Source organism: Octodon degus, unplaced genomic scaffold, assembly GCF_000260255.1.
Source record: "Octodon degus isolate 3935 unplaced genomic scaffold, OctDeg1.0 scaffold00037, whole genome shotgun sequence".
Classification (NCBI taxonomy): domain Eukaryota; kingdom Metazoa; phylum Chordata; class Mammalia; order Rodentia; family Octodontidae; genus Octodon; species Octodon degus.
In genome coordinates, this window is record NW_004524613.1 from 9,758,552 (window position 1) to 9,782,459 (window position 23,908).

Sequence of the window (23,908 nt, forward strand, 5' to 3'; positions counted from 1 at the left end):
CTGGGGGATCGAACCGCGGTCCCTGTGCTTTGCCAAGCTTGTTTCAAGTAGGTGCTTTAGACCACTGAGCCATCTCTCCAGCCCCAATAAAATTATTTAAAAAATGAAATACAAGTCTAATAAATTTAGAGTAGAGAGAAAAAAATAGGCCAGATAAAATTCCACATTCATTAGGAGAAAGAATACCTGACATCCTAAAACAGAATATATAAAGAATGTAAAGATAACAGAAATTCGGTTGGAAGAGACAGATTCTTTCCTACTGAGTTGGTCCATTTCTGTTACCACAAGGAAACTTCTGAGGAGATCTGACTGTATCAAAAGAAGAAGTCTGTTCACAACTCTGGAGGCTCACGAGTGTGGCATTAGCATTTGCTCATCTCTGGTGAGGCTCTCACGACAGAGGGCATCATAGTAGCAAAGGTGAGAGATCACCTCAGACAGGAAGTCAAGTAGGCTGACCCCTCGGGGCACCCTTCAAAGGCACACTCCCAGTTACCTCAAGACTGCTCCCTTGGGGCTGGTGAGATGGCTCAGTGGTCTAAAGCACCTACTTAGAACAAGCTTAGCAAAGCACGGGGACTGCGGTTCAATCCCCCAGCACCACATGCCAGCCAGCCCCGCCCCCTGGTGGGCTGAGCTGGCCACACACACACACACTCACACACACACACACACATACAAATAAATAAATACATAAATAAAATTAAAAAAAAAAGACCTCTCCCACTAGGCTCCACCCCTTAAAGGTCTACGCTTCCTGTATGACCACATTGAGGACCAACATACCAAATTCTAAACTACGGGAGAGCAGACCACGTCCAACCATGGCACCATCTTACAAAAGAGTTCACCACATGTAGTTAGCACGCCTCCATTTTCTGTATTTTTGATAATTGGAAACCTGGGACCTTGCTGACCCTGGAATGACGGTCCATCCCAAGGTTAGCCATTTCTACGAGGTAGCAAACTACATAAGAATTTCCTTCCAGTTAATGTCAAACATAAAAACAGGGACCTAGTAATCTCACAAGACACCAAGCAAGATAAATGTTCCCAAATCACTATCCTAAGCATACTATATTCAAGCTACAAAAAATCAAAAATAATAAAAAAAAAATCCCCAAAGAATGCAGAGAATAAAACACATATTTTTGTGTAGGAGCAAAGATAAGAATTACATCCCACTTCTAAGAAGCCATGCAAACAAGAAGAGAATGAAATGAAATGTCAGAACTGTTGCAATAAAAATATTACCAGTTTAGAATTCTACATCCTGTGAAGTGACCCTGCAGAATCAAAGGAAAAGTAGTAAGATATTCTCAGACAAACAAAAATTAAGGAAAACTTGCCAATAGATCTACTTTGCAAGAAGTATTAAAAGAAGTTCCTGAAAGATAAGGAAAGTATTGTAGGTCAGAAATGCAGATCTATATAAAGAAAAGAGAAGCACTGGAGAAGGAATAAGTGAAATTTTAAAAAAGACTTTTATTTTCTTTAACTGATTTAACAGAAAAGTTTTTAAAAAATAAAAATAGCAGCAATTAAAAAAAAAAAAAAAAGACTGGGCATGGTGGCGTGTGTCTGTAATCCCAGCTCTTGGGAGGCTGTAAACAGGTGGATCACTACAAGTCCGATCTAGTAGTGAGACCCTGAACACCCTGTAGACCCTTCCCTAAAATACAGAAAAACGAAAAGAAAAAACCTGGAGATATAGCTCAGTGTTAAGGCTCTGAGCTCTGGGTTTAATCTCCAGCACTGAAAGAAAAAACAAAACAAAACAACTCCCCAATGTATTGTTTTATGTTTTATTTTTTTCAACCCCCCAATAAACAGAAAACAAAAACACAAAATGCAAGTTAACTCAGTCCTGGGGTGGAGGCAGGTGGCAGCCTTTCTGAAGCTCTTCAGGGGCCCCTATGTGGTAGGCTTGGGGACCCGGGTTCAGGTGATAAATGTCTGACAGCCCGGTAGGCCTGCAGAGTACAGGGGCAGAGAGAGCAGGGTGGGCCAGCTATGTGGATTCCCTAAAAGCAAGGGAGGTTCTGTGGTCTGAATTTGTGTTCAGGGCTTTAATTATAGTGGAACCAGAACTACAAGGCCAGCCAGGCCCCAGACAGCAACTACGAGAAGGGCACTCAGCTTCAGAGAACCTGTGGGCCTCAGCTTCCTTCTCTGTAAAATGGGAATAATACCTGTGTCTGAGAACTGCTGTGAGGAACAAAGGAGACGATGTAGGTGAAGATGTTGTTTAAAGATTGAGCTTCAAATATCGCTTTGAATGTGGTTTGCTAGGTTTCAAGGCACAGCTTGCGATAAGAGAAGCGCAGAAATACACGCCTTGTTCTTCTAGGCTCTCCATTCCCTGGCAGTGTGAGAGGAACGCACTTCCTCAAGCACCACCTTGTGGTCAACACGCTCGTTGCAGGAGCAGGAGCTAAGGCTTCTTTGCATAAGCAATGACTGGCCAGACTTCAACAGTACCCTATCTGCTCTAGCAGTTTCTCAGCCTCTGCACCACTGACATTTCAGGCTGAGTACTTCTCTACTGCTGAGCTGGGCAGAGGTGCCGTTTGTGTGCCTGGGAGGATGTTAAACAGTGTCCACAACCTCTACGAACAAGTAACACTCTTCCCCACAGTGGGACAGTCAAAAGGTCCCCAGATTTTACAGAGTTACCCCTGTTGAAAATCAGTGAGCGACAGCAAACAGAAAGCAATAACCCAACAATAGCATCTTCAAATGGTTCTGGCGTATGTAGTGTTTCTAGCATTTTGTCTAAATGCACCGCCTAGTTTATATTGGTTGATTGAATCACCCCATAAGGAAGGTGTAGACACCTCCATTTAAATATGAGGATGTTGTAGGGCTTGGTAGTAGATGCCTGTAATCCTGGTACTGGATGATGGGGCGGGAGGATTACCATGAGTTCAAAGCCAGCCAGGCCTACATAATGAGTTCAAGGTTAGCCTGAACTGCACAGTGAGACCTTGTTGAAAAAAGCCAACCAACCAACCAACCAACCAACCAACCAACCAACCAACCAACCAATCAAACAAACAACCAAACAACCAAACAGCTTTCCCCTGAAAAACTAAAAAAAGAGAACAATGTATTTTGGACAAGTCAAGTCTCCCAGGACCATGCCTTCTGCTTTACAGAGCTGAATGGACTTATTCTGGAAAATGTAGTGTCTGGGAACTAAAATCCGTGTTATTTTCCTAATGTTGCTGTATGAAATTTCCTATAAGCTTAGTGTCCTAAAGCACAACAATATATTGCAGTTTGCAGGCCCAATATAGAAAGTGAATCTTATGGGTGAAAATCAAAGTGTTGGCAGGGTTTTGTTCCTTTGGAGGCTCTACGGGGAAGATGTGTCCCTTGTCTTTTCTAGAACATTCCTTAACCCACAGCTTCTTTTCTGTCTTGAAGGTATATTATTCCAACTCTGCTTCCAGGATCAAGTCTTCTTCAGCCCATGTGGGCTTAGGTCTGAGGAAGCCAACCTATTCTCAGGAGCCCTAGAAAGCTTTGCTGAGACTAATATGAGGAATTTACAAGGTCAGATATTAGCTGATATAGAGAAGAGACTTCTGAGGAGCTTCCTTGTCTGGCAGGGCTGAGGAGATCCCCCAGTCAGAAGGTGGAGGCCCCTGGAGATGAGGAGGCAGGGTGGGGGTGGGGCGCTTGGTAGCAAGGGAGTGTTCTTGGGGGAGTGATCCAGGAAGAAGGTGGCTTCCTGGGGGTGATGGCAGCCCCTGAGTGGACTCACTTCCACTGAGCCCTGGGAGGGTGAGAAACCTGGGGACCAGGAACCCCAGCCATCGGCCAGAGTCTTCAGTGTGTGAGGTACAGGGAGAGAACAGTGGGGGAGGCAGAGGGGAAGAGTGGTCTCACCGAGTTGTCCCAAGCAGCCTTGCTTAGCCTCACTCAGAAGGGCCATGGCTCTGGGAGCAAAGACTCAACATTTGTAATTTTATTTTTGAATTTGTGTTAAGCAGAGACTGAGGGGACAATAGAGGCTGGACAGCAGCTTGGGGCCTCTGTCCCCACCAGTTCTGTCTCCTGCCTCCATTGGACAGGATCTTGGGCACCAACCCTCCACCCCTTGGGACCTTGGTTCTGTTCTCCAGTGTACGTGAAACCCGGTAATCAAGAGCAGTTTGGTTCAGGGGCCACTTACATACACGGAGGCTGTGCTGAAGCCTTCAGCACCTCTAGCACAGGGGTCAGATGAGTGCTACAGAAAGGGCATCCTTACTGGGGACAGAGCTGCTCCACCCTGACCCACAGGGCCTCAGGCAGGGCCAGGAAGAGGACACTCCAGCCAATGCCCTTCTCGCCCCTGGGTTCCTGCCTGAACTTTGGCTGGCCAAATCCAGATGGAAGCCGGAGGACTAGTGATTCCTCCAGAATCCTCCTTGGTTACTTTCAGGGGAAGAGGCTGGGAATTCCGCCTGGGGGTTGGAGGAGGAGCTGCTCTCCGAGATGAGAGACCCGGAAGAAAGTCCGCCTGGGGGTGTGCCAGTTGGGCCTCCAAACTAGAGGCAAAGGGGGAGTTTGGGAAAGAACTGGCTTCAGGGTGGGAGGGCCTGCCACATTTGTTTGGGATTTCTCCTCTTTTGTGCCTTGCTCAGCCAGCTGGAGCAGACTCGGATGTGGAGGGGGCTCCGGAGCCCCTGAAAGGACTCACTTCCACTTAGCCCTGGAGGGGCTGCCTTTCCTGGGGCTAACCCTGACCCCACAGTGCCTTGGGCCTTGGGCCTCCCAGACCTGCTCAGGTTTAGCTCCAGCCCCAGGACAGACTGGACAGGCAGTTCCCTCTTTCCCTTGGCCCCAGGCTGGCCTGGCCAGCAACAGCTCTGTCTCTTGCTGTCAGGGCCGCCAGGATGTGACAAGCGGCAGATGGGTCTCTGATCAATGGACCCCGTCCCCAGGCAAGGACGGTGGGGCAGGATGGGGGAGCAGCCGCTAATGGATGGGCCCGGGAGCAGTGATGGATGGCCAGGAAGAAGCTGCTATTTGTCTTGGGGAAGTGAGGGACTCCAGGGAGGAGGGGAAGGGAGGGGGCTGGGGTGAGGGAAAGAGAAGCAGAGCCCAGTGGGGCAGAAGAGGTGAGGGGTGAGACAGTGGCCCAGCAAGGGCGGGCTGGGAGGGTCCTCTTCTGCCTTAAACCAGAGCTCCCTGTTCCTAGACAGAAGGGTTCAGCCTTATGGGGTACATTCTCCAGAGGCATGGTGTCAAAATGGGTGTCAGGTTGTGTTCTCTCCTCATTCCCATTCAGGGTAGAGTTGGGGCCCTGCATGGTTGTCCTTTAAGAGCTTCCACAATTGTCCTCAGCTCCTACTGTGCTTTACTGACTGTCCCTCCCTCCTTTTTCTTCCTCCCTCCCTTGTTCATGCCCCTCTGGCATGTTCACCTGCATGTCCTTCTTTGATCCCAGCTGTCCTCTCCACCAGAGATGCCTTTCTGGTTCTTCCCTCAGGCCAGCGTGAGAGCAGTCTACCCCAAGCTCTCCTTGTAAAACTGTCTCTGGCACACACGATCAGCTTTCACCTGCCCTGGGCCTTTCTATTTATTTTGTTCCATCCACCATCTGACAAGATTACAGGTTCCACGCGAACAGTGTTGTCTCTTTTACTTGCTGCGGTTGTCCCAGAGCCTCGGCCAGCACTCAGGATGGGCTTAACAAGGATTCCCTGCACAGGTGGATGGTAAGGTACCAACTGCAGCTCAGGCACTTCTGACTTTGGCATTTTGGAGCATACTTTTGAGACTCTGTGCTCTTACCTCTAACAGCAGGGGCCTGATCTTCTTCCCAGAGCCCCTGTGAGGTTATACCCAACTCTGCATCAGCAAGGAATGCTATTTGGGAGGGACACTGGCCCAGGAATTAGGACTGGGAAATCAGACTGTTGTCTCAGTTACCCAACCAGTAAGAATTCCTTGAAAGGGCTGGCCGGATAGCACAGTGGACTAAAGTACCTGCTTAGGCAGAGCACAATGTCCAGGCTTCGATTCCCAGCTTGCAATGCCAGCCCAGTCCCAGGGGTGCACTGAGACGTTGATTGAGACGGGGCGTGTAGCGCGCACCTGTAATCCCAGCAATTGGGAGGCTGAAAACAGGAGAATCACGAGTTCAATCTCCATAGTGAGACCCTGTAGACTCTGTACTAATACATTAAAAAAATTCCTTGAAGTATACAGTGGGACCAGTATTAAACATCAGATCCAAGTTGGTGCTTCAAGATCCTTCCTTAAAACTCTCAAGGGTTTAATGTAGAGCTAGAGATCCTCTCAGCTAAATAAAAGATCCTAAGGGTCTAACAGAGGCTAAGCTAAGGCTTGTTTTAATTGAAACAAACCTCACTTCAGATGCATAGGAAACCAGTAGTTTTCAAGAGCATTGCTATCAGTGAAAACTTTGTAAGCTTGGACTAAAGGTGACTGCTGCTGTTCAAAACAAAATGGGGCTTGGAGACCCCAGTTTCCGATAAGTAGGAAGAGGATTGATAAAGCACCTCGGGAACAAATATCTGCTATGTCTTATGGAAGAAGCAGGACCATTAGAAGGAGAGAATCAAGAGTCTCTTTGAGGTGTCTCATCCCCTTTCACCCTTCTCTGCCGGGTGTGGGGCAGGGGGTGCTACACCCTAGGCACCTTACCTGTATCTGGCCCTGACTCAGAAGTGCTAGGACCAAATTGGTTTCCTCCGAAGTCATATGTTGAAGCTGTGGCCCTGGTGTGACTCTTTGGAGATGTGGCTTTTAGCAAGCAATGTTAAGTGAGGTCATGAGGTATGTCCTGAGCTGATTGCGCTGGTGGCCTTCAAGAAGAGGATGAGAGAGAGACTCTCAGCGTGGCTTTGAGCCAGAGGAGGTCACGTGGGACATGAAGATGAGGCATCTTCAGGCCAGCAGCACAGCTCTCAGCGGCACTCACCATGCTGGTACCCTGGGCTCAGCCTTGCAGCCTCCAGCTTTTAGGGAGACAACACAGCCCTAGCTGGCTAAGGCAAGAACCCAAGACCCCATACTTCGGGCTGAAGTGTGAAGCCGAAATGGGATAAGACCTTTGGATGGGAGAGAACAAGTGTATTTTGAGTGTGGAAGGAGTGGAAGTAATTGCAACTGAGTGGACTATGGCACCTTGGGCATTGCTGCTATGAGACTTTGCAGTCCATGCTATCAAGAAAGAGAGCCCATCTCCCATATTGTGAATCTGAGCTGGTCTTATGACTTGTGAGGCAGGCAAGTGCTGGAAGTACTGACATATTTGAAATAACCCACAGGGCTGTCATCAGAGGGCTGGCTCCCAAAGCAATGGTTCATCAGGTGTGATGCCTCTTGGCAGAATGAACAGGTCTAGCTTTACCCAGATGGAAGCATCTAGCCCAGCTTGGGGGCATGTACCCATAATCCCAGCACTCAGGAGGGTGGAGCAGGAGGTTTGCAAGTTGGAGGCCAGCCTGGGCAATACAGTGAAAGCCTGACTCACAAACACGCCCAAGCCCCAGCAAGGCGAACAGAAAAGCTCTCCAAGACGTGCTGTGGAGCTATGCAAGGCACTTGCTGCAAGATACCATTTATGTGAAAATACAAGCACATGAATCAATACCATGTGTTTTTTTCCTCTGGACACATAGGGGTGTGTGTGTGTGCATGTGCGTGTGTGTTAATGTTTATGTGTTTCTGTGTTTGTGCGCACATATGTACATTTCTGTGTGTAAAACATTGTTAGGAAAATGGAAAGAGAACACCAAAGAGAAATTCACCAAGTTTTTAAGTAAAGAGAAATTCACCAAGTTTTAAAGTAAATTTAAAAGTAACTCAGATGCACAAGGTCAAGTGTTGCTTGGTTTCTCTTACATGAGAAATGTAAAATGTAATCAAAGAACCAAATAAAAGGTAACAGGAAGGAGGGACACAGAGCATTTTCAGATGGGAAGGAGATCAAAAGGCGAAGGGAGGGGCAGGGAAAGGGGATGTCACAAGAATCGGGGTGTGTGATGTACAGGTACCAGCCCCCCACAAGGAGAGTGATCACTACTCAATGCAAACATAAAAAATAAATGCTGAAAGAGAATTTTTTTTTTTTTTTTTTGTATTTTAGGGAAGAGTCTACAGGGTGTTCAGGGTCTCACTACTAGATCGGAGTCATAGTGATCTGCCTGTTTACAGCCTCCCAAGAGCTGGGATTGTAGGCCCAGGCCACCACACCCAGTCTCATTTGCCTTCTCAGCATGCCCTCGGGGCGAGGCTGACACAGCAGGCCTGGGGATCAAACCTCCGGCCCCTGCACCTGCTTGCAGGAGCTTTAATCTGTTGAGCTATTTGGCTGGCCCTAAGACAGAAAAAAAAAAAAAAAAAAAAAAAGAAAAAGAAAAAGAAAATATATACTTCTTTTTAGAAAAATATTAATAAAAATAAAAACCAATAAAAGACAATTAGGCTTTAACTCCTAAGGGAGGGTACTGGGGATGGATTAAGAGGGAACTTTTCTCTTTGTACTCTCTGTAACTCTACCTATAAATGGTGTGTATATATTCACACACTGATCGTATAATTTAAAAACTAAAAGCTAAGAAAAGAGTGCTTCACTGAGGAATCCAGTCCAGGCTAGACGTCCTCCTGCCCAGCCCAGAGGTGGTAAATGGAAACCATTGCTGCACCCCATCTCCCCTCATACCCGCTGCCTCTTTGGCCACGTTGTTCTTCTGTGCCCTGTGCCCGCTGCTGCCACCATCAGCACCACACACTGTTCTGCTCCCTAAGGCTCCTCCCCTCTGTAGCTGGAAGCTCGTTCTCATTGTCTCTATGTGGTTTTGCGAAACATCACGGCCCAGTTTTGGTCTCAGTCCAGGCTTCTACTTCCTCTGGAGCTCATTGCCTTTAAATCACTGATAAGTCATGTTGTCTTGTGGTGAGCAGTGTTTATGGGGAGTCAGGGCCATGCAGAAGGAAGTAGGGTGGGGGGCCCTTGTATGCGCCAGCCTCTGAACCCCTACAAACTGTGCCTTTTGTGAAATGGGAACAGGAGAGTCTTGTTTCAGGGCTATGGAAAAGAGCCAGTGGGGTGGCACAGGTAAAGCACCCCTGTAATGGCAGGCACGGTGCAGGCGCTGGAAGAGGATTTTCCCTTTGCCCCTGACTCCAGTCCTGGTGTGAGTCATCCCTCTGCAGCTGTGTGACCTTGCACGAGTCACTTTACCCACCTGAGCTATATACTTGCGAAATGGTGCTGAGGAACCTCCCCAGGGCTCATCCTTGCTTTTATTCCGTGGTGACCCACAGCCACCCTGGCAGGCCTGGGCTGCAGGGGCAGCTGCTGCAGCCTTGCCCCTGCCCATTTGGCTCTGGTCCCTCAAGGCTCAGGCCTCTGTGAGTGATTTCCGTCTTGTCTGAAGACAAGACCCCAAACTTTTCCTTCTGGCTTTCATTGTCCTTGGCTTTGGGATGGCCTATTTTTTCCCCCCTTGCAAGATGTTTATTCCATTTCCTCTAGGAAGTTTTTGTCTTCCTTGCCAGGCCAAAGCTCAGAGGGCTTCCCAGGGGCCCCTCATCCTTGCCACGGAGTAGGATGGGCATTCCAGTGCGTCAGGACACTACACTCCTTGTCTCCTCTCCTTCCTCAGCAGCCCTGGACCAGGTCCTGATGGTTCCCATTTCACAGAAGAAGAAATGGAGGCAGAAGAAGTTTCACTTCAGGCCATGGTCCCACATTTTGGTTAGTGGCTGTGTTAGAATTCAAAGCCAGATGCTCTTTACTATCCAAGGTGATCTGCAGTTGAGTGGCTGAATCAGAGCTGGGGACAGTGGGGATGGGTCAGGACAAGGAGGAGAGCCAGAGCTTGGGTAGAGAGGCAGGCCCCTGGCATCCGTGTCTTCATTCTCTTTACAGCAAAATCTATGCCATGTGGAGTGTGTGGTGGTGGTGGTGGGAGAGTGGATCCCGGAGGAGCTTGAAAAGAGAATTTGTGGGTGACTGGAGCAGTCATTTCTGTTCCAAGACAGTATCTGACAGTCACCGTGAATAGTTAAACCGCTTGCATTCTCACACAGGACTCATGAGAACAGAACCCTGTGAAGAACTGTGTCCCACCCATATCATAGAGGACTTTTTCAGCAGTCCTGGTCATGACGTCACTGACCTGGAGACCTTAGGACAGGGCCCCTGGGCTTCTGCAAGGGAGAGAGACCAGAAGGGAGCAAACCACAGTAGGACACTGGGACTCCAGGAAGACTAACGTTCAAGCTCAATCCCTGTCTCCTCCAGCAAGCCCTGCTGGGGGTCTCCTTCTACACTGCCTGCTCAGGAATCTGGTGGTCTCATTCTCTCCTGCTTGCATATGAGGCTGTGGTCCTTGCCTGCCCAGCCCTGGACTTTGGGGCCAGGACTTCCCTGCACTTATGTGAGTTTTCTGGGTCTTACCTCCAACATTGAGCTGTGAGCAACCTCTCAAGCCAGATCTGGGCGGCCACTGATGTCCTCTCATTTCTACTGGGGACCTATTTTGCCCCTTGCCCAGAACCTTCCTGTAACCAATTTGGGAGCTAGGGAGGCTCAGGGTGGGCTGAGGGAGGGACTGGTATGTCAGCCTATCCATTTATTTATCTGCTTCAAATTGATTTAGCTCAAAGAGCTGGTCCCTTTAAAATGCAGGAGCCTGGAAACCACTGGGCAAGAAAGGACCAGAGGCCTCAACCACCCATCTCCGTGTAAATCCCCCATCCCCCCTCCTGTCAGGGACTGATTTCAGCCCACAATGGAGATGGTTTATTACAGCTCACTTCCTGCTGTGAGTAAATAAGTTTGTCTCCTTTAAATTCCCTGGGCAATTAGGAGAATGAAAGACTGAGCTGTGGATTAGCATTTATTTCCTGCAAACGTTTATATGAGGCCATTTTCTCACTGACAAATCGTGGGGCAAATTGTTCTCGAGAAAGTCTGTCTGCAGCAAAGGTGCTGTGATTAAACGGCTGGTGTAAATTTGGGGCCATAAATCCTTTCCCTGGGTTAACGGGATTTATTCACAGCAACTGCCATTATGGGCTCAAAGAAGTAATAATAAACGAGGTTGATTTTGCACCTGTTTCAGAGTAATTAATATGCACACTAAGGGGAAGGAAGTTGTTTTTACAAACTGCCTGGCTTGTGGTTCAAAATTCAGAGCTGTTCTAGGGCCTCAGAGGTTGGGACAGAGAATGGGGGGATGATGGGAAGGGGCTTGGGGTGGAGAGGGAATAGCTAGGGTCTCGTGTTGCAGGTAGCAGATTCCCCTTCAACAGTAGGGGGCTCATTATGAAAGCTGGCAGGAAGAGGGTGAGTAGGACATTTGTGAATCTCAAGTGTGGCACATTGGGCAGAGCTCATTGATCGCAAATGACCGAAACCCACGATGACTGAGCTCTGGGGACTGATGGAAGTGCCAAAGCACCTGGGGCCCTGAGGATTGGACTGGAGACTCAGGACTGCTCTTTTTTTCTCTGCTTGCTTCACATGGAGAAAACCAACATTTCAGATGGAAGGTCTGACTGTTTTTCCTGTGCAGGAAGAGAGGGCACGATAATGATCCCCAAGGTATCCTAGAGATGAAGTCGGATGACATTCAGGGACGAGGCCTGTGTGTATCATTCTTCATTCTTCTCTGGTACATTGTCTTGGTTACTTTTCTTTCTTTGCTGGGATAAAGTACCTGACACTCAGAATTAAGGAAGGAAAGGTTTATTTAGCTCACAGGTTGTGGAGGTGCCAGTCCATCCTCAGCTGGCTTCAAGGCAGAGTGGCACATGGCAGGGGGTAACAGCTCATGGTGGCAGAAAACACTAAAAGCAAAGGAGAGGAGCAGTGACAGAAAGGAAGCCTCTTTTCCTGTTTTATACCATATGCAGGCTCCCTGCCCGAGGGACATCTAGACATAAACCATAACATTCCATCCCTGGGCCCCCAAAGACGCATGCACATCCCTTTAGGCAAAAAGCATTTTAGTCTATCTCTAAGAGTTGCCAAAGTCCTAACAGTTTCAGCACTGCTGAAAAGTCCAAATCCCAAGTCTCTTCCAAGGTCTAATGCAAACTCTTAGCTGTGAACCCTTGTACAAATGAAAAGTTAAATACTTCCAGCATTCAGTGGCACAAGAAAAACATTACCATTCCAAAAGATACAAACAGCGGGATACAAAGCATTGGGTCCAAAGCAAGTCCAAAACCAGCAGGGCCAACATTAAGTCCTGTAGTCCCACATTTAGCATCCAAGACAAGCTGTGGAAAATTGTGAGCTCCATGTGGCTCCACCTCTCTGGCACTCTTGGTGGTAGCTCCCATGGCTTCTCTCTTAGGCCCACTTTGCTCCCTCCTTGCAGCTTTTTAAATTTTATTTTATTTATTTATTTAGGCGGGACTGGGGATTGGACTCAGGCCCTTGCACTTGCCAGGGAAGTGCTTATTCCACCGAACCATCTCCCCAGCTCCATGCAGCTTTCTTTAGATGATCCATATTTCTGGCTTCTCCAAACTTCTAGGATCTCAATTTTACTTTATGCTTCTCACTCACAGCTTCACACACTGCCCTCTCAGGGGCACACTGTCTGGCCTCCCAGGCCTTCTGAAATCTAGGCGGTAGCCTTCTTAACCTCCAAAGTCTTGCATTTTCTATACACCTGCAACCAATGCCATGTGGATGATGCTAAGGTCTGCTGTCCAATGGAAAAGTAGTCAGGTTTTCTCCTCTCTTGGCTGTGAGGGTTGAGTGCCTGGATCACTGAGCACTCTGGACATGAGCCTGAGGAACAAATTCTCTATAATGCTGCCATTCTGGAAACCGGTGTGGCTGCTACCACTCTTCAGGAACATGGTGCTCTGTGGCTTTCTCCTCAAAGTAGTTTTGAGGCTTAAAGGGGTGGAATTTGCTGCTTCTTGTAATGCACTTAGGCCATCTTTTCTATTCTCTTTGTTCTTCTTGGCAGTGGAGTTCTTCTCAGATCTATCTTTGCAGCCTACAGCTTTATTGGAGCTTCCTTTCTGGCCAAACTCACAACATTTTAAGTCATTTGTCTGGGCTCTTTGCTCTTGATTCTCAACATAAATCTAACTAAAAGCCACCAACAATAGCCAGGCCACTGCTTCAATATTTGACTCCCTTGAAATTTCTTTTGGCAAATTAATTAGTCCATTGAATTTAATCTCAGTCTCAAGAAAAATCTCTGGACACAAGCAAAATGCAGAAAACTTTCTACCAAGCCATAACACACACATTGTCTGGAGTCTAACAACCAATGCAGTCCTTCCCAGAAGAAACCTCCCAAGTTTGGTCTTTACTGACAGGATTTCTATCAGCCTTCTAGTCTACTGATCTTGGACCAGAATCTCCCATAGGGAACAGCTAAAGGCCTTCCAGTGCTTCTCTTTCAGGTGACATCTCCAGACCTTTCCTATTTCTACTCATAAGCCATTCCCAAAGTCTCTTGAACCACATGGTTAGTATAGTCACAGCAATGGCCCCACTTCTTGGTACCAAATTCTGCCTCAGTTATTTTTTTCTCATTGCTGAGACAAAATACCTGACACCCAGAATTAAGGAAGGAAAGATTTACTTAGCTCACAGTTTGTGGAGGTTTCAGTCCATACTTAGCTGGCTCCAAAGTAGAGTGGCACATGGCAGAGGACAGCTGTTCATGGCAGCAGAAAATAGCAAAACAGCAAGAGCAAATAGGGAGGAGCAGTGGCATAGAGCAAGCCTGTTTCCCTCTCTTATATTGCACTCAGGCTGTCAGCTCCATGGCAGGTGTAGCGTTCACACCCATAATCTCAGCATTGGATCATGAATTGATCACAAACTCTAGAAACCCACTGCATGGCTGCATGAGGCTATAGTGGGACATCTAGACACAAACTGTAACAGGCATTGATAACTTGCTTTCTATTTTATAGATCTTGAGCAACTTTCCTGTCCATAGCTGTAGCCTGGGATCCTTGCTCAGTCCAGGCCAGAAACACTGCCTGCACTTGTCCCAGTGGACTCATTCAAAGCTTGAGATCTGAGCCACCTGATGGCTCTCTGTAGTCGGGGTGGGGATAGTGTTGCATGCTGGACTTCTGGTTGGGAGCAAGTTCTACTGAGTACCTCTGCCTGTTTGGCCCTGTGTGACTCCTGCTCTCTTTCCTACCTAGACCTGTGCAATTGGGATGCCAAGGGCTCATCACTGAATCTCACAGGAAAGTTGTTGTAGAGATGTCCCAATATAAATCCATCCACAAAATTTTCCTTGGTCTGTAGCCAAGAGGTAGTGAAATGCAGTAACTGTGAACTTGGGCTCTAGGCCAGACTTCCTGGGTTCAAATCCTAGCTCACTATTTCCCAGCACTGTCATCCTGGCTAAATATTTTTTACCTCTCTGTTATGGTTTGTGTCTAGGTGTCCCCCCAAAGCCTCATGCAGTGTTGGGGTGGCTTCTGGAGTTTGTGATTGATTACTGTGGGTGTGGATGCTGCACCTGCCCTGGGGCAGGTAATTTGCATTTACAATGTAAGGTGGGAAGAGAAGCCAGCTGCTTGAGCTGCTGCCGCCTCTCCCTTTGTGCTCTTGCTCTTTGCCACCACCATGAAAGGTTGCTTTCTGCTATGTGCTGCTCTGCCTTGGACCCAGCTGAGTATGGACTGAAACCTCCAGTAACTATGAGCTAAATAAACCTTTCCCTCCTTCATTTTGAGTGTCGGGTATTTGTCCCAGCAACGAGAGAAGAGTAACTAAGACACTCTCAGAGCCTTACTTTCCTTCTCTGTAGCATAAAGACAGCAGTGCCCACCTTGCCTCTGTTTTTTCTCTGTTCCAAGTGTATCCAAATGAGATGGACTTTTTGCTTGTCCCCTAAAACGACAAGGGATAGGGAAAGGAGTGAAAGTGAGGAGCATCGCTGGCCTTTGAAGTCTCACTGGAAATACACAAGGGCTTGGTATCTTGAACTTGATCCTTGATTAGAGAAGATCTTATGACGTCTGGAGAGAAGTGGATCCAATCCAGGGCAGCTAGGGAAGCATCCATGGGGAAGAGAATGTAGAGATGGGATTATGGAGGTGAATAGGAGTACTTCAGGGGGGACAGGAGCAGAGGACATTCCTCTAGGTAGAAAGAATAGCTTGCGCAAAGTAGGAGGGAAAGAATTTATTGTGTTGAAGAAAAGTCAGGGAGCTAGGCCGTGGCTCTCAAGGGGTGGAGGTGGGAGAGTGTTTTGAAACTCACAGCAGAAACGCAGGTGTGAAACAAGTATCTCAGTTGATCTTCTCTTTAAATAATTAAATATGACTCTAAGCCCCACTCTTAGCTCCCTGAACCAGTGGTAAGTTTTAATCAGTTCCAAGCCCCTGCCCCTTCTGAGGTCTTCCTAGAATCTAGGAGACTCTGGTGACTTCTGATACTGGGGAAATCCTTAGGCCTGTTTTTCATGCAGTTGTCACTTTTCTCATCTGGGTCTGTGGGGCCCTGTGACTCTCCTTGCATGGGGCTGACCTCAGTGTCATGGGGTCTGGGTTCTTGCTCAGCACTGTGCATGGCTGCACTTGGTTGTCTGGGGAAGGCCCTGGGTTGTGATGAGTACCCCTACCTGTCTTGCGTGCTCAGGCAGAAGAAATCCCCTCTTCTGTGTCTAGGTCCTCTGTCAGTGCTTTACCCTATCCACATTTCCAGGCCTCTTCTGTGGAGGATGTAGACATCCTGCCCTCTACAACTATGAAGTGTATGCTTTTGTGGCTTATAAGCACCCAGTCGATGGTATTTTGCTCCAGCAGCTGGAGTTGACTGGGACTGTGGGAGCAGGAGGCGGGCTGGGCATGGGAGCTGAGGCTTGGATCTACCAGGGATCCATCTGGGGTACCAACTAGGGAAGCTTGCATTGGGAATGGGAATGATGGCCAGATATGGAGTGGGACCAGAGAAGGTTCTGAGGAGAACTGCTTTAGTGGTCAACAGAGTGACAGTCCTGAGACTAAGGGTAACAGCAAAGCAAGAGGTGAAGGTTAGAGCTCTCAGATCTGAACCCTTCCTTGTAGGATTGTCCTGGGAGAAGTGATGCTGCTCCTGCTAATATGTGTCTGCAACGAGTGCTAATGTTTCAAACCTTGTGTGCTAATTTCATGGGGATGCTCTAACCAAGTACCACAGACTGCATGCCTTAAACAGCAGAGATAGAAGGTCTTTCATTTCTGGAGTCCAAAATTGAGCTGTTAGCTGGGTGGGCTCATTGTGAGGACCAAGGGAAGGGTCTGCTCCAGGCCTTGCATCCTCTTGTACTTTTCCTCCTGTGTGCATCTGTGCCTACAGTTCCATTTTCAGAACATTGGTGATACCAGATGAAGGCCTAGTGGAATGGCCCCATCTTAAGTTGACACTTCTGTGTGAAGATTCCACTTCTATATGACATCACATTCTGAGATCCTGAGGGTTGCTTAGGACTTCAGCATATGAATTTTTCAGGGATTCAACTCAACCCATTACACCTCTTAAAGACCCCACAAATGACAGAAGCACTCGCTATCTTACAAATGAAGAGTTCAAGGTCAAGGGAAGTTGCAAGCTAGTGGAGGAACAGATGGACTCGAACTCTGGCCTTTGAGTATTCTCTACAGTGCAGTTTTTGTCAGGCAGAGAGCTGGACTCCTATGGAGCCTGGACTCTGCCTGGCCTCTCCCTTGGCTTGCTCCAGGTCAGACTTCCTAGAGGCAGGAAGGAGGCAGGGAGGGGAGGGAAGAGAGTTCTTTCAGAGGATTGCTTTCCCAGGCCTTTTGTCTCTCTGTTCATTGCCTGCAGTGTGCTTGTATCTTATTACTCAGGCTAGGTAGATTTTTGCTTGGCTGAGCTGAGATCAAAAAGTAATTTTTCTTTTTGCAACAGCCAATTAGAAATTCATTTATTTTCACATTATGGACATTTGGCAAAAATTTCTTTGGCAATTTACCTCCATTTATATAGTCTACATAAAGGGAGACAGTGAGACTGGGGAGAAAAAAAGCCAGGGCCCCAGGCAAAAATTAAATGCAGAATCATGTATTAGAAATGAGATGTATTTACTATTGTTTTTGAAAATTAATGGTGCATTTTTAGCTTTTATAATGTAATTTAATGATGCAATTCATCTAATAAAAAAAAAGAGCACATTTTAACTCAGTCACAAAGGCTTTCTGGGGCACAGCGCGGAACACCTTTTCCATGGAATGGAGTTGGAACTGAATGCTTGGGGCTTTTCTCCGTCAGACAAAAACAGAAAAATGTGTGTGTGTGTGTGTGTGTGTGTGTGTGTGTGTGTGTGTGTGTGTTCCTATCAGGCATATCAGAAGAAATCTCATGAAAAGGATATTTTTCTCTTTTCATCAAGGTGTCTGTTATCATGTTTAGGAGTGGTAGACCCTAGAACATTTGAGGTTGTTGGCTGTCCCAGCCAGCCAAGCTCTGACCTCAAGACCCTGATGGGTAGAATGGAAATGGGCTGGGAGCTGCATGGAGCTAGTCTTTCCTAGGCCCTGAGGGGTGTGGGCAGGTTGTCCCTCTGGAGGTGGTGGCTACCACACTGGTTGGATTCAGGTTCCCTTTGAAGCCTCCCTTTGGCTTCAAAACCCCTCTCCCGCTTTCATGCCTGTGAGCCTGATTCCCACTTGCCTTTGGTCTCAGTTGCATTCTTCCTTTCATGCACAGGATACCTGGGGTATAGACAAGGGGAGAAAGAGAGGGAGGATTGGGGGGTGAGTGGGATTCGATCTCATTCCTCTGGAGAGGCGGGCTCTTTGGTGGGTGTTCCGTTGTGTCCCCACCCTATCATCTGGAATATAAGCTCCCTGAAAGTAGGTGCAATGTTACATGAGAGAAACACATTTGATGTTTCTTTTTTCCTTTCTGGGGATCGAACCCATAGCTCTGGACATGCTAGGTAAGCACACTACCATTGGTTATATGCCCATCCCATCACTAGATGATTTTTGGCTGGCAGACTAACTGCTAATCCATGGGGTAACACATTTGTTGAGCATCCATTTATGCCTCACTTCTGTTCAGTGAGGTGTTCTGTATCCTGTTTCACAGTAGAAGCTCCAGGGCTCAGAGAGGTTAGGGTACTTGCTCAAGTTCATCTACCTAACATCTCTCAGAGAAAGGACCTAACTTGCTCCATCTTGCACCTACTTGCCTTCGCCATGTCAATCTACATGCCAGATGAACGAATGAATGGATGAGTGAATGAATGAAAATGTGAGTGACAGCAGGATAGCCTTTCCCGAGACAGTCTCACCAAGAGACTGAGGTTTCCTGATCCCTACTCAAGAACTTCTTTCTTCATCTTGCTCTCCCCTGAGCAGGCAGGAGGAAGCTGTGGGGTGAAAAGGAATCTCGGGGCTCAGCTATAATTATGGAGTAGGGTGGAGATGAAGGTCATTATTGTAGAGGAGGCCAAGAGACATAAAGACCTAGATGTTTGCTGATGCTGGGATCCCTGGGAAGGTGATTTAAGCTGGGTACAAATTTGTATAAGTAAAGTGCCCATTCATTCATTCATTCATTCATTCATTCATTCGCTCCTTCATCAAAATGTCTTTTGTACATCTAAAACTCACCTGGCTTCTGGGGGCTTCAGTGTCCTCACTTGCAAAGTGGATCTGATCTCTAAAAGTATTTTTCCACAGAGCCATGCTGGTGCCATGAGTGGGACCAGCTGTTCCTGTGCCTGGTGGGCACTTCCCCACCTTCCTGCGTCCCTGGGGCTCTCCAGTCACTGTGGGATCCCCAAATACTCCCAGACATTACCTTCCAGGAAAACAGCTGCTGTGCGGAGTTCCTGGGAGGGCCCAGCCTGGGTCTTTCACAAGTTCACCTTAAAAGAACCCAGTACCTGGCAGGGTCCGCAGACCTCTCCATGATGTCTCCCTTTCCCTGTTCTCTCTTCCTCCTTCATTTGGCTTGAGGATCAGCTCTGAGTATCATTTCATGCCCTGACCCTGATCCCCTGCCCAGGCTGTCATCAGGCTTCTTCTCCTGCCTTCACCTCCCTGCCTTCTCACCTTCCCCATCCGTGGCTCAGCTGGCCTAAGCCTGGATCCTATCGCACCACTGTGCTGTGGCCTCAGCAATGGGGTGGTTGTCTCCTGTCTTTCCAGAGGACAGCACCATCCTAACCTGTAGCTGCCAGCACCTGCGCTGTTCTCAACCCCAAATGCTAAACTTTGCCTTTGGGGCTGCCAGGAGCAGCTTCATGTCAAAGAGGCCTCTGTGGTTTTGCATGTCTAGAGCTTCACTGTCTGTTCTACTGGTTGGCAGCTTCCTGTGACTGTTGAGCACTCAAAATACGAAATATAGCCAGTCATGGTGGTGCACACCTGTAATGTTAGCACTCAGGGAAACTGAGGCAGGAGGATGGTAAATCTGGACCCAGCTTGGGCAACTTAGTGACCTAGAAAGACCCTATATCAAAATAAGCACCAAGAGGGGGTGGCAATGTAGCTCAGTATGGAGGCTCTGGGTTCAGTCCCCACTAGCACACATACACACATGCACACACGCACATACAAGCACATGTGTGCACACACAGACATGAAGGAAAGAAAAGACAAGGAAGGAATATGGAATGTAGTATAGTGCGAGTGGGAAACTTGCTCTGTATTCAGTGGAGTCAATGCCCTTGGGTGCAAGTTGCTGGGTGCCACACTTTTTTCCTCTTACTTTGCCACGGGCCCTCACTTGGTGGATGGGAAGCCCCACGCCAGCTCTATGGGGTGGTCCCTGCACTCTCTGGACCACATAGATCCATAACTAGGGAATATGCTGGCCAGACTCCCCATGTTGTAATTCTTCTTGCTAAACCTTCAGCATCAGAACCCACCCAAGTGTGGGAGGAGAGAGAGCTTTCAGGGGACCAAATAAGCCTCCTCTCTCCTTCTGGCTCCCCAATCTCTGTGGAATCTCTTCTTCTCCCTCTGATGCCAGAAGGAGAGCCTGAGGCTTCCAGGGCTTCCTCTGGGGGATCTAAGTGTAGTCTATGTCCTGTGTGGCTCACTCTAGCTTTGGTGCCCTTCCGGGGGCTGTGTGCGGCCTGAGGCACCTGTGTCACCTGGCCCTGCCCAGGCCCTTGTGGAGCACCCAGCCCTGCGGCTCAGAGTGAATGAGGCTCTTGGTTCCACAGAGGCCTTTTTTCCTAAGATCCTGCATGAAGATGCCAGGAATGAAATGAATTTACATCATGTTCTGGAGCTCAGGCAGGTCACGGCTGGTCCTAGAAGCTTCCATTTCTCAGGGAAGGCTTCCTCCTCCAGTGTGCACTCTGGGACAGCAGCACAGTGCGTGGTTCATGGGTGCTGAGCACACTTTGGGCTCGGTGCTGCGGGCAGTATCGCTGGAGCCACTGCACCCTCCTCTCCTCTCTTCAGCATGGCTCTGATGATTCTGCCCTGTGGGTGAGTAGCCTACTCCCCCCAGAGGCCAAGCACACTGCCCAAAGACACATAGCTGGCAAGAACCAAAGCTTCAGTCCCCAGCCGTGTAAGCCTGGGATCCACGATCTCAACAGCATGACCGTTCTGCCTCTCACACACTCACATGCATAGACCCAGAGTCACAGAGCCGTGAAGACATGAAGATGTATATGAGAATGCATATAAAACACAGGTCAGTCAAGATATATGGCTAGATACTGAGACACCCCATTGCCATGGGTCTTGGGGCATAAAGATACAGATGCAGACAGATGCCTGGTTCACCTACACACACACCTACATGTGTACCTGCAACTCTGCACACACACACCAACAGACATATAGCCATGGAGGTCTAAAGATGCACCTGTAAGCACCTCTGTATCGATCAACATCTGTGCCCGCACCTGCACCCATCCATGCACCTATTCAGACACTGGTGCAACCACATACCCCAATAGTGTATGAATACTCAGACACAGAAGTGCACACGAAGCACACGTTTGCACGTGGATGTGACCCCAAGTGTGCAGGCTTGGAACCTGCCCTACTAAGCTCGCAGTGTGGCCCACATACCCTGAAAGATGAATACACCGTTCTAGGAAAAACCCAAAGCACACCCTTCTGGGGGCCCTCACCCACCCCCAGGCACATGGAGCACCTTCCCGAGGTGCATGTTTGCAGTCACTCACTCAAGCACAATGATCCAATTTAAACTGAAAAGGGGAAAGGAAGTTGAAAATTAGAGGGGAAAACAAAGTCCTTCGGAAAGTAGAAAGCTAATAAGCTGGAAGTGGCGCGCCTGCTGCCTCCGCGATATCAATAACTCAGTATTGGGTTTCCAAAAAGACATCATATAATTTTTCAATGAGAAACCCATGAGCCCTGGAGATGCTGTTAGGCTGTGAATTACAATGCACACGGCTTGTCAGCCGTCCCCGTCAGCACTTTCTCAGATGCCTTCACGGGCGGGAAGTGCTGTGGCTGCAGTGGGGATGGTTATTGTTATTATTTCTTCCTTCTGGAGCCTCAAATTAAGAATGCAGTAAGCTGTTGGTCCTGTCCGCCCTCCCTCCCCACCCGCTTTACCCAAATCAAGAATATCTGAGTGGTGCTTCTCAGTTCTTGGCTTCCCCTCCCTGGCCTCGAGCCCTAATTCTGAGAAACACTAGTTCTCTGGCTCGGGGACCAATCTCAGGTTCCTGGTGGGACCTTTGTCACCTGCAGAGTACAGCATGTGGGAAGCATCTTGGAGTGCTGGGGAGATGCGGAAAACTCTTTTCCCCTTCTGTGGCCTGGAGTCGGGGAGTTCACAGAGCAGAGCCAGCACATTGGCTTCTTCCTTCTGATGCTGTCTCTGGGCAGATTTCAGTTCAGGAAGGTCAGGGAGCCCTGGGAAGGGAAATCAGAGTGACTTCGGCAGAGGCACAAGGTGTCTTATTGAGCTCATGAAGGAGGAATTGGAGTGGCGAAGAGGAGGGAGGTTAGGAGTGAGGAGGGGCCTGGACTCTGGAAGTGAGGAGCTGGACGGATGGCCTGTGTCCACTGTATTCTGCTCAACTCTCTGTGTGATTCTTTCAGTTGCTGAGGGAAGAGGATGCTCCTTAGGCCCTGGTTCCAGATTGAGAGCTACGGAGGTGACAGCGGCCTGCAGTGAGAAGTAAAGCCAGGGTTGCTGAGTGCAGAGGTGTGAACGGTGCTGAGCTACTGGGGCTGTTTGTTACACAGCATCTCTTCAGCCAAAGCATGCTTAACACCGGCTCCTTTCCTCTGTGTTTACAGGGCTTCCTGGGCTGAGCTTTGTAGCACTTACTATAATGGTGGCTTGACACCTGGAACCCTATTGGTCACTAACCAATTTGAGGCTTAGGGGTTAAGAGCGAGGTGGCCAGCACTTGGATTCAAATCCTGGTTCTTCTACTGGCTAATCTCACGAAAGTGATTTAACAGCATTTTGGCCTCAGTATCCACATGATCGGGTTAGTCTCTTGCTCCTCCGTGTTGCACTCGGGTGCCTTGGGGTACCCAGCCCGTGTGCATCTGGTGCCTCTGGGTCCTTCCTCACAGTGGTCTTTCCTTAGGGTGCCCTTCCCCCCCATGTGCCTCTGCAGATCCCTTGAGGCCTGGATGTAACTGCCACTGCTGTTCTGTGAGGAAGGGTCCACACAGCAGGTGTCAGCTCCTTGAACGCCTCTTGGCCACTGCTGTGGTTATTCATTCCCTGCCTTCAGGTCTGGGCTGGGGCTGGGAGCCACCGGCTGACCCCCTACTTTCGTGCACGTGTTTTAATGGGACACCCAGAGTCCCATCCTCCTCTTTCTTCCTCCCATTCTCGGCTCCCATGTGTTGCTCACAGAGGGGAGATGAGCAGATTCTTCCTGCTGCGCTGCTGTGTGCATAATTGCACACCTGGGGTCTGGAGCTTTCAGTGCAATCAGCCCAGCCCTGATTTCTGGGACGTGTGTGGGACAAAGCAGGAGAAAAGTGCTGGATCTTTGCCTTTTAGAAGGGGCTGGAAGACCGACATCTGGAGACACTAGGGCCCCACTAGGGCCCCAGGGAGGAGGGTGCCTGCAGGTGGAGCTGCCCTGGAGTTTCCACATGGGCAACTGGGCAGCTGCGTGGAGACCTCAGCTCCAGGAGCTTTAAGCTTGACTCACTTCCTGTTTGGCTTAGAGCCCGCATTCAAGAGTCTCCTTTCCTGATCAAGTATCAGCCTCTTACTGGGACTCTCATTTTTCTATGCTGTTTAGTTGCATGTCTGTGTCATCCCATGGTGTGTGGGGAGCAAAGACACCAGAGCTATGAGGGTTTAGACTTTTTTCCACAGACCAGTAAAGCAAAACACACAGAGCACCCATATCTATCTGTCTATCTGTCTGTCTGCCTGCCTGTCTGTCTATCTATCTATCTATCTATCTATCTATCTATCTATCTATCTCTATCTATCTATCTATCTATCTATCTATCTATCTATCTATCATCCTTACTTTCATCTCCTGAAAAAGGGGCTATCTTGTTTGCAAAAACTGAGGGGAGTATGTGATCCCAGAACTCAACAGAATTCTCTCACGAAAGGAGATACTGCAAGGCACAAAATATCTGCTCGATTGCAGAGATGTCGGAACAAAGGGAAACTGGCAAATTGTTCTATAAGGACATCTCAAATGGCCTGAGAGGGTTTGTGAAGTAGAGGGAGAAAGTGCTCATGGAAGCAGAAACAGTGACGACCATGAGGACAATGAGAACAAGGAGAGCAGTGGGGACAGTGCAGGTGAGGACGGAGATGGTGGTGGAGGGATGGCGACGCCGTTGGTGAGTGAGATGATGACAGCAGCGGTGAGGTCAATGGCGGTGGCGGTGTCTGGCCTTTGCCAGCTTGTTGGCTGAAGGGCACTAGGAGCTTTCCATGGTCTGTCCCATTGGAGACTCGAGGCTGCTGCAACAAGCAATGACAAGTGGA